General features: G+C 36.3%; 1 pseudogene; it reads right to left on the bottom strand.

The window, feature by feature from the left end:
- The window catches only part of LOC127191086 (protein EFR3 homolog A-like), a 55543-nt pseudogene that overhangs the window by 8418 nt on the left and 28775 nt on the right, over window positions 1-18350 (bottom strand).

The raw sequence follows: 18350 nt of genomic DNA on the forward strand, positions 1-18350 counted from the left end.
TAATTGTAAAAAATAACTATCTTGTCTTCAATTCCATTAGAGACTTAAGAAGGAATAAAATTAATTATCTCAGTAGACAGAAAGTGAAATTTCCAAAAAGAGAGCATAAACAGAGACAATTTGCTGTCTGAACATTCACCCATAACATTGAAGCATCACCTTCAGCCTTGTGGCCCAACATATCTGATAGACATGTTTGAGAGTCAGGAACTATTGAGGAGTTAATTACAGTGTCCTGGCAGAGTTTGTCTGTCGATTCTGCCTGCATCCAAGCTTGCCCATGTTTAGGCAGAATTCTGTCTGTGTCAGAAACAAGGACATTTTGCCCCAAATGTGGCTTTTTTTGGCCACATTTGAAGTCATCATAAGGAGGTTCATAGATGCTCATCTTCTTTGAGGTAGGCTGGGTGTTACCAGGAGTTAACCTGTCTTATTATCAAGGAATCTTTAAAACAATAAAAACATTATTAAATGCCATATTCTGTATGTCTCTGAGGTTTTTGAAGACCTTATCTAATTGTTTTACCTTAACTTTCTATAAAATCATTTCTATCTGTTATACCTAGGATGTATATTCTTGTGATAAAAATAGACTAGTAATTGACACGACCATAATTTGATCAACTAGAAATTAACTTACATAATTTACTTATCCTAAATAGCCTGCAATAGCGGTTTCAAATTTTTGAAGTAAACCTTATATTATAGTTAAGTTGTATGGATACAATACTTCATATTAGAGTAGAAATATATATAATGTTTGTGAAAAATAATCTTAAATTTGAATTCTATACCAATGTATCAAAATTAAACTTGTTTTGTCTCAATATACAAAGTTCTATACCAGTGAATTAAAAATAATCTTGTGATTAACAATTAAGGCCATAAGTTGGAGAGTAGATTCACTAATCTACTTTTTGTCCTATTATTCCTATATATTTCTATATTCTCCCTTCTTTCTTTTTAACCCCTATCTCTAAACCTAAGGAAGAAAGATGAAGGAAAAGAGAGACATCCATGATTCCAACTTTGCTTTCTCTCTGAATAAGACCAATAATAACTTATAACTAACTCCCAATGAAAATAAACATCTATAGACCAAGAAAGCAATCTTCCCAACCCCTACTAAGGGAAATGGGTTGTCATTCCCTTAATGTTTCTTCTGGTTGGCTTGCAGCAAATAATACCTTTGTAAGGGCCCAAATACCATTGGAGAATTTGGTTAAACAATTAGGAACAGCATTTGTGTTTCTAAATGTCGAGAAATTCCAGAGTCAATAAAGTTCTGTGTGGGACAATCTGAATTGCTGGACGGATTGGGATCAGAAGCCTTCTTTGAAGCTGTCCTAGGAGCTGTCTTTTTTGATGAATAACAGCAACTGAAGCACTTGGTCCTAGGGAATAAAGGACATAGGATGTCACTGTCCAGCATGCTGAGAGGAATGAATACTGTCAGGTCAGATAAAGAGTCAATGTCCAGTTCTTTTGTTCTTTACTCACAAGCATTATACAGTCCTAAAATTATAAATATATGATGTGTACATGATTCACAGAACATTTAAGGCTGTTTCCCTACTCTTTCTATGAGCAGAATAAAGACATCTACAAATCTTCATTCATGCCATACGAAGAACGGCATCTAATAATAAATCACAGGAATATGATCAAATTTAAATAAAAAGCTTTTAGTGTTTATTGAACCTGAATTCAAAGCAGAATGAATATTGTCTTCATGAGGATGGAGTCATTTCCAGAAGGCTTTGGCAATGGATGTACAGGCTTATTCCAACAAATTCCCAGGTGCACATCATGGACCCTGTTGCTATGTCCACCAACTGCTAAGTTGTTTGTATTTACTACCTCAAGCATATGGGGCTATAAATAGGAAAGAGATAGAGGCATATATTTTCTCTTTCAGGTTTTCAATCAAGAAATACTTGCCAAACACTTGCAGACTAGATTCTGATCCCACACAGAACTCAAATGAATAACCACTTCAAGTCCAAGAAGGTCCATCTAAAATTCAAAAGAATGAATTATCAGACAGTTATTTGGATAAAGTATAATTTGACCTATGTAGCAAATCAGTAAGTCAATGTACACTTTATATTAAGCACATTACTATAAAAATATAAAAACCAATTTCAGAAACAATAAAAACTTGACATTTGACAAAATTTTGGTAGATAACCAGGATCACATTTGAACTGCGATTTAGTCTCTCTACCACATAACTTCAGTAACATAAGCTATTATATTGTAGAGTATTACTCTAGTTTCACTTACCGTTTGGTGGTATACATATAAATACAATACTTAGTTTCATACACATCAGAAATGATTATCAAGTTTCTTAGCAGCTCAATGGATTTCTTGTATGTGCATACTGTTCTAGACTCTAGATGAAAGTTGACACTAACATAGAACTCACCACATTGTACTTGGCACTGTAAGTGTAGCAGCATATTCACACCCAGGAAAGCCCTGGGGAAGCACCACGGCAGATCACTCTCTCAAGAAGATGCTTCAGATTGTAATAGAGAAAGAGTTTATATGATGACAATAAAGTAACAGAAAGACTGGCCCTGGGTGACCTGTACTCCCAAAACATATACAGCAAACCAACCAACCAAGCAAGAACAACAACGACAACAACAAAAAACCAAAAACCAAACCAAACCAAAACAAACAAACAAACAAAACACCATGGTACCAGATTACCAGTCTTCCTCCTTTGGGTTCCATATTCTTCCCTTGCCATTTTCCTTCCCCTTCCAATTCTACAATTCTGAGAATAGATTTAAAACCAAACAAAAGCAATGGTTTGTACTTCAAGTTACACCCTGCTGTGTCTATAATGTTTGAGAGTAAGCGTGTTAACCTTTGTTTAAAAGCATAATTATCTTTCATATATAACAAGAGGGCAAAATTAATAAATTCTCTTTAACAGGGAAAAGATAAATTTGCAGAGTCTCCTTGTCAAAATGAAAGATGAGTGTTATTCTATAGCTGTGCTTGCTACATTGTAATTACTTTCTCAGCAGTATATTAATTAGTCACCTCCAGTAGTCTAGAACTCTTTGATGCTAGGTAATGAGATTAATAAAAGATCTCTATCAGCCCTCCGGAAGCTCCCACAGGCATCAGGTACTATAACCTGTATTGCCTGTATATGGACATGAAAAGCCCTTTAGATGTCAGCAGCTGAGCCAAAACCCTGGCAAGCATTTCACAGTGCCTGATGCTTACAAGAGGAACATCTATGAGAGTAGCAAGGCTGTAAGCCAAGCCATCCCTGGAGAAAAACTTTATGAGAATTATCTGATGCCAGTTAATGCCTGAGGGTTGCAACTTCCAAGGGACAAACAGTCTTGAATATAGACGACATTAAGCAAAATGGCTATAGCATTTATTAAGAAGCAAGTATTGTAAAAGAGAAAACATCAGAACATTCTTTTCTGCAGACAGTCCTAAGTTTGTGAAAAGTAAACTGTTTTACATAGGGTGATATCATTGATTCATAGAAATATTAAATGAAAAATAAATTGGACTATGCACTGTATCTTCCTAAAATGTGTATATGGGGCAAAACTCTTATCCCACTACTTTTATCAATTTCAATATGCTTTCTAAATTTTTTGGTTTTTTTTCTTATATTGCTTTGTTTTTTGTGTTTTTAAATATTCTTTTATTTTATATATACATTTCTATTATTAAATATATTATAAAATAAACTGCATTCAGCAAGAAGAACCACAAGGACTTGGAAAATATATAAATGTTACATTCCTAGTGTTTGGCTGTTTGCAGTTGGCAACCTTGTAGAAAACATTGTTCCTATCTTGGTGAGTCTAAAATTGTGAATGTAAATCAATATCTAGCATATCTCCTCTCTATCAACTTAAGACATGTATCTAGAACTAGAAGCATCTTAATCCCTAAACAGCTAAGCTTAATTGTAAAACTAAACTATCTGGTCTTCAACTCTATCAGAGACTTGAGAAGGAATAAAATTAATTACCTGAGTAAACAAGAAATACAGATTAGCAGCTTCCAAAAAGGGGGAAAAAAGACAAACAGTTTACAGTTGTCCAAAATTCTCTATAATGTTGGAGCATCATCTTCAGCTTCTTGGCCCAGTATATCTGACATACATTTTCTTTATAAATGTTCCTTAGGAGGAATCTGATCATTGTCTGTTTCTTTGGAGAGTAATTATGCTCATTAGAATGCCAGAAGCCTAGTAACAATGCCTCCTCTCACACACACTCTCTGTAAGTAAAAAAAAGACTGTTGGAAACCAAGCCATAACATAGTGTTTCTGTTGTTTCAAGAGAACATCGCTAAGGAAGTATTTGTACCAGAGTAGAAGCTATTCTAATATACTTATGGATATTTTACCTATAAAAAAATTAACTCCATTCCAGTAGATGGAGGCTCAAATTTCTGCTTCTAGCTCTTATCCTCCACAGAATAATGTGGTGTCAAACAATTTCTTTTAAGACAACAAAAGAAAAAAATCAACAATTGTATGTTTCTTCTATTACTTCATTATTTTTACCACATTTTTCTTGGTAAAGTTGATTTTGTACCAAAAGAAGCACTTGGTATTTGCATAGCTACAGATAGAAATGTGTCCAGGAATGCTCTATGCAACCACTGATACTGCAGATAGGGAAACCTGCACAAAAGACTCCCCCAAAACAAGCCAAACCAGGCATGACTGGACTTTCTGGAAGCCTGGTGTCTGTGTCCCAGGAGAGACAACAGAAAGTGTGTCCCCAATCATAGGGAAGTACCATGACTAAGAGCACACTAGAAGTCCCATTAAGAGGTTCTTGAAGCCAATTTAATTATATCTGAATGGCATGTAAAATTTGTATTTGAATATAGCAGATCAATAAATATAAGGTATTTATGTCCCTTAATGTTCTAAAGTACTGGCATTATTCTTTATTATTACACATAAAAACAGAGTTGGACTAAGGGAGAGAGTAAGGCTTGTTTTTTAATCAGTGGTTCAAGATGTGAATTTCTAACTTGCCTTGACTCGGACTGGAGACTGCAAGCTGTAAGAAGCACTAGATGAAATGCGGTTCTGTGTGTTATGGAGTCAGTAACTTTGTGCATCAATAGTGCATTACTGTGAGTGCATATGTATAGCAATGTAGTTTGGGAGATACCACATTTAGAACGAGCTAGCCATGTTACTTTTCTTTTCCACTATAATCTCCTTTTAACACAATTAGCAACATCACCGCCATTCACTTATAAACTGATGAGATTCCGTTAGTAACCACACTTATGTCAGTTTTTCATACTTGACTTCTTCGGCTATTTTATACATACTCTGGTGCTTACGATTAAATTTGAATTAATGCGCTAAATTGAAACTGTTAAGCTACTATTCTATTGTAGGAGTATGCTTTGTTGCTGTATGAAGGAACCTAAGAGAAATTCTAAACCTTGGGCGTTAAAGTTCAGCCCCAGGTAGGGCAGCGTTTAGTTCCTGTGACACTGCTGAGATAGCGAGACTAAAACTGGGAGCACTGGCTCTTTTGCAATGATTTTGCTAATTCTCAGTATGACCTATGACCTCCGATGACACATACCTGCTTACCTTCTGATTGAGTATGCTCCAGAGTTTTTTTGTTCAAGTAACTAAATCTGTGCTATTCTTTAGTACTTTGCCTAGGACTATTTATGCATGATAGAAGCTTCAAGTATTATTTCAGAGCCGAGAAAAGGCCTCACTTTTAGTAACTCTCACTGTTAACTGTTGGTGTCTTACAATTAGATTTAATAATTTGCCCTTTAAAAAAATCCTCTGGTAAGTGAAGGCTTTCGTGGGACATGCCCCTTGGGCTAGTATGCAGATATAAGTGAGTATATACCATTTGATTCTTTCTGCTTCTGGGTTAACTCACTCATTATGATCATTTCTAGCTCAATCCATTTATCCACAAATTTCGGGAATTCCTTGTTTTTAATAGCTGAGTAGTATTCCATAGTGTATATGTACCACAGTTTCTTTATCCACTCTTCTACTGAGGGACACTTAGGCTGTTTCCATGTTCTGGCTATTATGAATAAGGCTGCTATGAACATGGTTGAGCAAATTTTCTTGTTGTGTGCTGGAGCATCTTCTGGGTATATTCCAAGGAACTGGGACAGAGGGGAAGGCATCCTATTGGGACTCTAAATGAGAGACGCATGGGAGAACAGCAAAATAAAAGGATCCAGAGGGTCCTAGAAATCTACAAGTAGAACAATATGATAGGCAGATTTGGGCCCAGGGGTCCCGCTCAAACTAAGGCACCAGCCAAGGACAATACAGGAGGTAAACTTTAAACCCCTACCCAGATCTAGCCAATGGTCAGAATATTCTCCACAGTTGAGTGGAGAGTGTGATACGACTTTCTCACGTACTCTGGTGCCTCGCATTTGACCATGTCCCCTGGAGGGGGAGACCTGGTGGCACTCAGAGGAAGGACAGCAAGTAGCCAAGAAGAGACTTGATACCCTATGAGAATATATAGGGGGACGTAATCCCCCTCAGGAACAGTCATAGGGGAGGGGAATAATGGGAAAATGGAGGGGGGGAGGAATGGGAGGATACAAGGGATGGGATAAACATTGAGATGTAACAAGAATTAATTAATAAAAAAAAAGAAAAATTATTAAAAATAAATAAATAAATAAATAAATAAATCGCATGGCTTCAAAAAAAAAATCCTCTGTATTCTAAAATCAGTGAAAAACAATGTCAACTGTCTACATTTATTTGAGCATATAGTGCTCTTTGTAATAGGAATATATATATATATATATATATATATATATATATATATATATATATGTATATATTGTACATTTTGAAGTGTCTAAATGCTGGCTGTCACTCTGAGGTGCTACAACAAAATTATTAGTAAGAGTGGCTAGTAGAGGGAAATTGAATGTTTGATGATTCACCTATAAGAAGATATTGAGGAGGGACCTTTTGTAACAGCCTTCCTCACCTGTCAGAAGGAGCATAGACACAAAATGATGGATCCATTTGACCACACACTTAGCCCTCTGAGACCATGAGAAAATCTGTTTCTCCTCAAACTTGATTGTGTTAGGAATTAATTTTTTCATAGTGATAGAAAGGTCACTATTCGGTATCCCTTAGAAAAGAGGTTCTCAACCTCCCTGGTGCTGTAAGAATTTAACATACTTTCTCATGTCTTAGTGACCCCCCTCAACCATAAAATTACTTTTGTTGCTACTTTATAACTGTAATGCTGTTACTGTTATGAATTGTAATGTAAATATTTGTGTTTTCCATGGTCTTGGGTGATCCCTTTGAAAGAGTCAGTGACCCATAGGTTGAGAACCACCGCCTTTGAATATCAGTATTCTAAAAATGAGGTTGAGGAATTATGATTTTAGGTTTTGTATTTTAGTGAAATGCAAATGAGATAGAGCATTAGACTGCATTTTACTATGTATATGTCTGACTTATTAAATAATATTCTAATATTAGAAAAGAGTAAAGTAAAAGAAATGAGAACAAACCCTTAGCCTAGTGGGTAGTTCTTCTGTCTGGGCATAGTCTAGAGAACATGGTGAAATCAGGGGAAGAACGGTTTTCTATAGCTGAGACTATGGATATCTGGAATCATATTTGAACAGATCATTAAAATACTGAAGCCAAGGAATTCAATGGGTTTTCTATGCCCTGCTTATTTCCCTTATTTTCCTGGGCACTAGAAATTTTATACATTTACTATGTAACTTATAAATTACAAAAGTTAAAATCAAGGACTCAGAAATCATTGTAGTTAGTCACAAATCTTGCAAGCTCGGTTTCTCTATTATTATGATTGTTGCCACAATTATTTCCTTAAATAATGTCCCAACAGCATAAACTTCCATTGGATTTTCTATTTTCATAGATGATATTTTGTATTAACTGAATTCTATTCTCTAACCAATCCTGATGTGTTGAAGGCAACCCCACCTCATTCTTCAAAGCACTGACTGTAATTGGAGGCAAATCATTCAAAGAATTACTACGTTTAAATGACTTCATGATAAGCAGCCATAATTCAATGCACTTTCTTATAAGAGGAGTTTGGGATCTGGACACAGAGCTAACTATACGAAAGTAAACCGAAGAGAGACCATTTGTCTGTGCTCTTTTGTTACCACAGCTCCAACACAAACTTTTATCCTGTTTCCTCAGACTGTTTCCCATTTGGTCCTCTAGATCTCATCCTTTCTCTATTCCTACACTGCTGGTGGCTTCTGAATCCTAATGGAACACATCTACTAACCAAAACCTTCTCTAGGTCTAAGCTGATGCCACTGCAACAAAACTTCAACAAAAGTATGGATGCATCCAGAGAATAGTTGCTAACCCAGGGTCTCTACAGTCAGGTCTCCGTTTTCCCCTTTGGTCTATATAGGTGAGATTCCTCGGGTGGTGTTTCTGCAAACCTTGATTGTATTTCAGCATGGTCTCTCTTCTGGTTGTCTTCAATGACTCCATTAGAGCTCCTCAGCTGCTCTTGCCAGGATGCAAAAAGCAGCAGGCTGGCATATGTGAAGAAACAAGACAAAATCAGAAAGCCAACATTACCTGGTTGAAACATGCCAGTTGCGATAGTGCATTGTCTCTTCTGTCCCTTTATCTGAAGTCTGAGAATGCCTTAAGTAGATTGCGTAATCAATGAGTAATTAGTGAACAGCTATCTTATAATACTTTCAAAGACGTTCATCTGCTAGAGTTGGTGCTTCTAATCTACTAAAAGTAATTATAGGTTGCTGAGGGGAATCAGAGAGGCAGAAGTAATGTTAGCATTTCTTAATTCACACGATCTCAAAATGTTTTCTCACTCAACTTCACCCCTGAAGTGCACTCCTTATCTCTTTCTTTAATGGGGAGTTTAAAAGCATTTGCAATGTTGAGAAATTTAGAAAAGTAAAATCTGGGGGTCAGTATACATAAATCATATTAAATTTATTAAGTTATTGCTTATACTGTGGTTTCATGAGGAAAATAGTAGAATATATCACAAATAGTATAAAAATAATTGCCAGAAATCATCAACACACACACACACACACACACACACACACACACTCACCAGATTAAACTTTATAAAGCTTCATTATCAGATTTCTAAAGTTATGCATTTTTCATTAACAGCTTGTCAATATAGTGCTCTAATAAAGTTTAAAATTGCACCTCTGCTGCCATCTAGAATCAGAGCGGGAGAACTGCATGCAGTCCTCTTGGTACTGGATGTATGAAAATGAAGTGACACAGAAAAAGATTAGCTGACAAAGTCAGATCTTATTAATTTTGAAACACTTCCCCAAAAATGTTTGTGGAAACCTTTAAAATCCATATAGTTACCAGGCAGCACAAATATACATATTTTATTATTTAACCTTTACTGAAAAAACAAAAGAAGAACATATATACATATAATAAAGCATTGTATTATTTCAGAACATTTTAAGCAGCACAGGAATTACTAAATTAGTATAATCAATTAAAGTTTATAGCACGTGTATTTACTCTTTTAACACTGATCTCTCCAATTAAAATGAATCTGCAGCCATTAATTTCCCTTTTATACTATATCCACTCCCACCTATTAACATATGCATAAATTCCCTTGGGAAACAGCAGTGAATCTGTTGCATGCCAAGGTCTGCAGAGACTCAATATGAGGTTCAAATCCTAGTTCTGACACATACAGGCCATATCAAGTTGAGCAAGCCGATCAGCCTCTCAATGTGTCATGTTTATCAGTGCTAACAAGGAGATACTAACACTGGCCAAGTGGTAGCTTTGTTTTGAAGGTTAAATTTGATAACATGATACTCGTGTTGGACACAATGTTCAGTACAGTCTGCTTAGCTGGACTCTTGTCTTTCTCTGCTCCAAAGACAGCAACATCAGTGAAAATCCACAAAGCTTACAGTCCTTCCCCAGACACCTAAAGAGATGTTCACTATTCACCTGGTATTATTTTTTGTTGTTCTGTTTCACTGAATAGAAAGCTAATACACATATAAAAGCCAAAATTCAAACACTGGATAAATATATACAGAGAGATATTATTTGTTCCCTGTATTTCCTCTCTTCTTCCTATAATAAAATCTACTGTCCAAATTACTATGCATACCACTCTCATTTTTCTTTTGGTGCACATACTATTGCCTAGATTTTATTATTTTTTTACACTAACAAGATCATCCTGTGCGTTTTCTTGTAAGCTGACACTTAACTGAAACTCCCTTACTGAATTCCACTCAGCTTGACTCATATTTCAGAGTGTTTCCACATCTGAGAATTCAATTTTGCTTGGGAAATATTGAAAAATAATGCAAAACATTGCAGAAGTTCTCTTAGAAAATAGAGATTGCTCCAGAGAAACCTCTATTTCTTTAGTCATTGACTTTCTTTGTCTTTCTCTGTCTCTCCTCCTGCCCTGTATACCTCAGGCTTATGCTGCCTCATGCCCCATCCATAAGTGTTGCCACTCTCCAGAAATTCTTCAGTTACTTTAAATAATTTTTCTTTCCATTGATTGATCACATAAGCTAGAGATTCCTTCTGGATTCTCTAAAATGAGAGAGAAGTGTTAAGGATCTAGGAAGATGGAGTTGTAAGTAATTCGGTTTTTTGTTTGTTTGTTTGTTTTAACTATACTACTTTTCAACAATCATTTTATTAAAAAAGAGAGAAAAAACCCTTTTCTAGCAAAAAAGAAGCTTAAATACCAATCCAATCACAAGCCTGCAGGCTTAGATTTTTCAAAAACCAACTTTATTTAGGGTTCCTAAATGCTTCTACCTCTCTTCCTACCCACCTGCAGAGATAGAAAGACGGTTAATAGGAAAAGGGTTGTGGGACTTTTTAAAAGTAGTTCCTTGGGGTGATTACACTCTTTGTTTGGGGGATACCAGCAATCCAATCAAATAGGAAACACCAAACGTCAAGGCAAACCAGCAGCAGAGGCAGGATCCAGCAGAAACAGCAAGAATGAATGAGCACAAGTCAGCGGAAGCAGCCCCGAGTACCAGGAGAAGCTCTCCATAACGTTCCTCTCTGTGAAGCGAAGTGTAGAAAAAGGAAGACCAACAAAGCAGGGTGTAGGGATGCAAAAGCATTGTCTCCCTGTCCTTTGTCTTCTATTTATCCATTCTCAGAGTCAAAAACCATGCCCCTTGCATGAGGCAGCTCCCAGCAAACATCATTTGTCCTTTCACAGGTCTGCTTCCTGCTAACAAAGGCCATGAGGCTGTCTTCAGGTGGAAAAACACTCCCACATCCCATACTTAGGACCAAAAAAAACCACATTCACATGACATAACTGAGTCTTCAGAGAAACCAGAAAGTTCCACTTACAAGCCCTTTCATCTACAATGGTGTCCTGCCTACAAGATATGTTAGCACAATGGCAGCACAAAGCTACCAATATTTGCTTTGACTAAAGGCTCACTCCACAAGATGGAACCCATATTTGACATTGCTTAAGTGACCAGGAACCTGAAACTAAATAGCCCAGGACCCAGAATAAAACCAAAACTATTGTCTTTGAGGAGCCAAAGGCTAGAAACCCCTGAGACCTAGGGTAGAACCAATGAGAACTATCAAACAAATAAATAAATAAACAAATAAAAATAAAATAAGTGAAAAGATTTGGAATGATATTCTGTACAAATGCCTTTCCCAGTTGTTATCAGAGAGGCTTCCTCTGACAGCATATGTGAGACGGTGCAGGCACCCATGGCCAGAAATTATGCAGAGAGAGTCTAAATTGGAGGCGTCCATCCACTGAGTCCCTCTCTTCTAATCCCTCCCTTCAGAAGAGGATGCAGAAAATTTGTATGTGCCAGAGGGGATGGTAGACACCAAGAAAATAAGGGCCTCTAAATAAATAGGATCTACGCAGATATGAACTCACCGAGACAGAGGCAACATGCTCAGGCCTTGCATGTGTCTGTATCAGATAGTGTCCTGAAACTCAAAGGAGAAATAGAAACATGCCTCTATCCCTAGCCCAGAAGCAATCTACAATTGATAACCACTTGCAAATGAAAATTTCTACAAGTGAGTCTTGCTGGAGGAACAAACTACTCTTAAGTGTAGGTTGTATGCCCAGAAGTTGGTGGCCAACCGAAAATGAACTAAAACACATCATTGAAGGTTCCTTATGTCAGAATATCCTGGCAAGGGTCTTCTCTTTAAAAAAAATCTTAATTTTATTATACATACTCCGCTTTTTATCCTACAGAACCTTCGTGTGTGTGTGTGTGTGTGTGTGTGTGTGTGTGTGTGTGTGTGTGTGTGTGTGTAATGGCTTCTAGCTTAATGTTTTATGGAATCCCTGAGTGTGCAAATGAGTGTGTCTTTAATTCTTAAAACTTCTCTTGGTCTATTTTCCTTCAGTTTGCTTCATCTAATTCTGGTGTTGAGGTTTTGTTTGATCTTATTTTACTATGACACAACAGAAATCTATTTGTTTATTAATGAGGTCCAGAAGGAGTGGATCAGGATAGGAGGGTATGTGGAAATAATCTGAGACTGCTCTGAAATCCGGATATATTATGTGCAAAAAAAAAAAAAAAAAAAAAAAAAACCCTCAAAAAACAAACAAACAAACAAAAACTATTGCCAATAAAGAAAAAAAAACAACATATAAAAAAGAAAGGAAATATTGCTTACGTGTCGTATTAATTGAATCTCAGGGGGATAAAAGGCCCCCTGTGATACCAGTCTCTGCTGAGTGTTGTCAAGCAAGCGTTGTCAGCTGTGTTCCTTACACTACATGTATTGATATATACAGAGCCTCTATTCAGTATCTAACTTACCTAAATTACAGGTGTTGATCATTTATATTCATAGAAAGGCATATAGGCAGTGTCTTTCTTTCTGTGTCTTAGACTAAATCATATGCCTTGATTTCAGTATAAACTGAGATTTACTAGACAATGCAAAAGAACACTTACCATCTAATATCTTGTAATTAAATTAATATATTTAAAGAAATAGTTCACATCATTGTATTACCGAGGTAGAGTAATAAGTATCTTATTTTAATGATTAGTATAGTCACCTTAGGAATTTATTATTTCTTTATGTTCTGGGTCATTTAAAATTCTACTAGCTATTTTGAAGTACATGATTAATTTTTATTAAGGACCATTATTACTCAACTTGTTAATATTGATAATTCTATCAAAACTTCAACCCTCTACATGTTAAGCGTCTTCTCTCTGCCCTTCCTCCACCACTCTTTCTGGCTTCATGCACAAAACTTGTCTTTTATTTTGTGAGATTAAAAACTATTAGCTTCAACATGTAAGTAAAAAGGGCAATATTTCTCTTTATGTAGCTGACTAATTTTCTGAAATGTTTTCTCTAATTACTAGTGGTCTCAAGCAACAATACTTCTTTGTAAGGCTAGATTCTACTCTATTCCTCATCTGTAGCTACTTATCTTTATTCATTTACCCATTATCCTCACGTAGGTTACTCTGACACACGGGCTGCTATAAACAGTGATGTAATAAGTGTGGAAGGAAAATATTTCCTTACACAGTGATTACTAAATCATTTGATAATTCTAACTTTTAAAATTTTTTATTTTTTTATTTACTTTTTTAAAGCAGATACTATATTTCTTTAATACAACCAGGGCCTATAATGACATTTTTTCTCATAACATAAAGTAGTTTTCTTTAACTTTTTTATTTTTATTTTTACATATATATTTATATTATTACATATATATTCAGTAAACTATATATAGCATGCAGAAATATGAAACAATCAGGAACTCTATAAATGTTGGCTATTTGTTTTGACAGCCTTGAAGAAACTCTTTCCTATCTTGGTGCATCTAAAATTCTGAGTGTAAATCATATCCATCATATCTTGTCATCATCAACTTAAAACAGTCTCAGAGACATGCAGAATATTATATTTTAAAATGGTATTATTATTATTATTATTATTATTATTATTATTATTATTATTATTATTATTATTATTATTATTATATCGAGACAGGGTTTCTCTGTGTAGCTGTGTCTGTCCTGGACTCGCTTTGTAGACCAGACTGGCCTCAAACTCACTTCGATCCACCTGCCTGGGCCTCCTGAGTGCTGGGATTAATTATTTTAAAGATTCACTGGCAATGAGACAGGTTAGCTCCTGGCAGCACCCAGTCTACCTCAAAGACGATGATGAGCATCAAAGAACCTCCTTATGGACATGGATTCAAATGTGGTAAAGAATCCACTGGGTAAAGTGTACCCATTTCTACCACAGACAGAATTCTGCCTGAAAGGGGCAAACTTGGATACAGGCAGAGTTGATGGCCAAACTCTGCCAAGACAGAGTTAACAAGTCCTCAATCATTCCTGCCTCACAAATATGTCTGTCATATATATTGAACCAGAAGGCTGAAGAAGAAGCTCCAACATACTAGAGAGTTTGGGATTACTATTCAGGTAGCAAACTGTCTCTGTCATCTTCTCATTTGGAAAGCTACTAACCTGCATTCCCAGCATACTCAGGTAATCAAGTTTACTCCTTCTCAAGTCTCTGAGGGAGTTGAAGACCAGGTAGCTTAGTTTTACAATGAAGCTTAGATAATTTATTTTCAAATAGTATCCACATTACTTTCCATCAGAGCTGGACTACTTTCCATTCCCAATAATGGTGTGTGAATTTGTTAGTTCTATCATTGCTTTATCCAAATACCTGACAAGAAGCAACTTTAGGAGGAAGTGTCTATTGGACAGTTTGGTTTGGATAGAGATGGTGACTACAGGGATGAGGTGGCAGTAAGCATATGGAACACCTCCTCATACTTCACTTTCAGTAATTAACAGAGAGGAGAAAGGAAGAGAGACAGATATAAAACCTCATGTTCCTAGTTACTTTATCCAAAGAAGTTCTGCCTCCTAGAGTTTCCGCTTCCTTACAAAAGGACACCAACAGCTATAAAGCCAGTACTTATCTGCATGAGCTGTGGGGAGAGGACATTTCACATTCAAACCACTACAGTATTCTAAATTCCATGTTCTCCCTAGTCTCATTGTAACATATGCTTTTGTCTGTTTTTTTTTTTTCATTTGCATTCTTGATTTTATTTTATTTTAGACAAAGTCTCATTGTAACTGCTGCTGTCTTGGAACTCAACTGTTAGACCAGGCTGGCCTTGAACTCACAGAGATCCATCTGTTTCTGCCTCTGAATACTGAGACTAAAAGGATGTGCCACTATGCCTGGCTCCTCTGTCTTATTAATTTATACCAGCAATTGTAATTGAAGAGAAGTAGTATCTCATGCTTATGATTATTATGTCCCTAATGATGGATGGTATTGCTTACTTTATCATTTCCTTGATATTTTAATTTACTAAAGTTCACATTCCTGAAGGTCGATGTTTCAGTAGGACCCTATACAATGTCTCTGCTGCTGCTCTTGTTGCATGCAGTACTACATGCTCATTTTCAGGAGCACAGGTTGAAATACCTTGACACCTCTGTGGTTCATGAAGGATTTTTTAAAAGAGGCACTTTCATATAATGTCAGAGGAAAACAAACCTCATTTTTAAATTGTATTTTTCTTTATATAAGTTTTTATTTTTGCTTGCATGCATGCCTGTGCATCACATATGTGCCTATTGCCAATGGAGGAAGGGATGTATCAGGTCTCTTGGGAGTAGAAATGCCAATGATTGTGAGCTGATACGTGAATACTGGAAATCAAACCTCTGTCCCATGGAAGATAAGCAAGTACTCTTAACTACTGAGCCATCTCTTAAGTCCTCCAACTGAACCCTGTTAAAGTGCATCTACTAAAAACTTTGAGAAATGAAACAAGAAAGGTGAGAGGGCAGATACAAATAAAAGAAAAACAAAATCCTATATACAGAAACAAGAACAAGAACAAAACACTGAATTACTAGACCAAGACTAGGTGGATTTAGAATACTTGAATTTAAAAGAAAATTTACACGAGAAATATCTAATGACAAATGATTTATGAACATTTATAAAAATATATCTTTCCTGAGGGGGATTTCCTCCCCCTGTATATGTTCATAGGGTATCAAGTCTCTTCTTGGTAACCTACTATCCTTCCTTTGAGTGCCACCAGGTCTCCCCCTCCAGGGAACATGGTCAAATATGACGCACCAGAGTACGTGTGAAAGTCATACCCCACTCTCCACTCAACTGTGGAGAATGTTCTGTCCATTGGCTAGATCTGGGTAAGGGTTTAATGTTTACTGCCTGTATTGTCCTTGGCTTGATACCCTATGGGCAATAAGCCAAAAAGAAATCTGTAGATCGGTCCAGTTTTACTGCCCAATCAGAAATATAAGTAAACAGAGATTCCTCCATTTTGTGGTTTTAGCTAACTTTTATCATGCTTCCTAGAAACTCTGAAACACCAAACATGACCTGATGTGTGAAACTGATATTCTTTCCACTAGTACCGTCAGGACAGTAACTTCTGGAGAAATGTTGAACTTCCCTGAGAATGTGTGTGTCTTGAGCCAATCCCTGCCTATCCACTGAATATTGGATTGCAAAAACATCACTTCTGCATGAATAGCATGGCTGCTCTGGCTCTGTGTTAATGATATAGCCAAACCTGGGGCTTTGGTATACACCCTTATAAGAGGCTCAGCTGTTTTCAGAGGCTGTACTGTTAAACAAATCTATGAATTTTCCTTCACCGTCCAACAGCCAAGGATTCCGTTAGCTAAACTAGGTGGGTGGCAAGGACAGTTTACTGATAGTCTCACTACCATCCTCACTCAGCAGCTGCTGCTTCTTATTATGATAAAGGACAGAAACAAGAGTCAGCAGAACTGATCAAGTGTCAAGCAACCTTCCCAGCACCATTGCCCTTAGAAACAATTAGTCCTGTTACCAGCTCTTGGACTGTTGCCAAGGAACTTGCTCTCTGTTATGACTAATGGAGATAATAACAGCTCTTTCTCTCTCTCTTTTTTTCCCAGAGGTTCTCCCCCGCCTGGTGCTTATTACATTACCTAAGTGGTGAATCTAGATTACAAAGTTGTCTATATACATTAAAATCACAGTCAAGGGCTGTCATGTAACTTCTTATTCTTTTTGACATTCCACACAATGTTAGGAGTGACTGAAGTCCTCATTCACTTTCCAGAATACACAAGGCTTGGTCTTGTGGTAATTAATCTTGTTTGTCAGCATGATAAGATCAGGGTGAGTGAGTCTTCTCTAGAAGGATTAGCTGAAGGGGGTGACCCCACCCCCCAGAATGAGCTACACCTGATGGCAGTCCCAACATGAGGATGTCTAAGGAAATGCAGGGTTGCTTTTGTCTGCCTTTCTCTGCTTCCTTCTATTGAGTGCATCCTCTCAAATGTGGACAGTTATGAACTACTACTAAATGGAGTTTCATTAAAAGTCACCTATTATTATTTAAAATATTCAAATAAAAAATAATACCAACAATTATCATATTTTATAAATAAACAAACAAACAAACCAGTGCACAGTCTTCGTATATATATAATCTTGACTCTACAGCTTGCATCTTTAGAAAGACTCAATCTGTTTGGCTCATTTTTTTAAAAATAGTTTAATACAGTGAAACAACAGCCTTTGAAGTTAGATGTGTGTTTTATTCCTGACTCTGCTACATCTTTGGCAAGTAAGCTTCCAGCAAGCTGCTTAGTATATGTCTCAAGATCAGGTTATGAGGTGTGAATAAGTATTTTCAAGATCAAAGAATGTATCCCGGATGTGAAATGAACACTCATGTTAATATGGAAGAGCTCGATCATTTTCCCATTTGCATGCTTTCTGCATTCGTTTTATATTGATGTCTAAGCTTCCATTCAGAAATAACCAAAATATCACTGCTATACTAAAAAATATCTCATGAATACCATATTCTTATCTTCTTGTGGTCATCATCCTTGAAAGGTCTTTTCTCTTCCTGGACTTTATACAGCATTCTCTGCTTTGTTTTTTGTTTATTTCTTAATGCTTGGATAGTTTTTTATTTCTACATTCCTTTTTATCACCCAAAATATAATGTGTGTGTTTCTTTTCATTTAGAAATTATGCTGGTAAAATTGTACTTAATTTAAAAAGACATGTCATGGAAAGAGTGGGTTTTTTCAGTAAGAGGTACTAGAAAAAAATGAATGTCAGTATGTAGAAAATTAAATTGGGACCTCATCTTATTTTCATTAAAAAGTCAAAAGAGTTAGTAGAAAAATCTAAAAAGTGAGTGTTCAAAAGTGTGACGGAATAGAGGATTCACTTACAACCA

Source organism: Acomys russatus, chromosome 6 (genome assembly GCF_903995435.1).
Source record: "Acomys russatus chromosome 6, mAcoRus1.1, whole genome shotgun sequence".
Classification (NCBI taxonomy): Eukaryota; Metazoa; Chordata; class Mammalia; order Rodentia; family Muridae; genus Acomys; species Acomys russatus.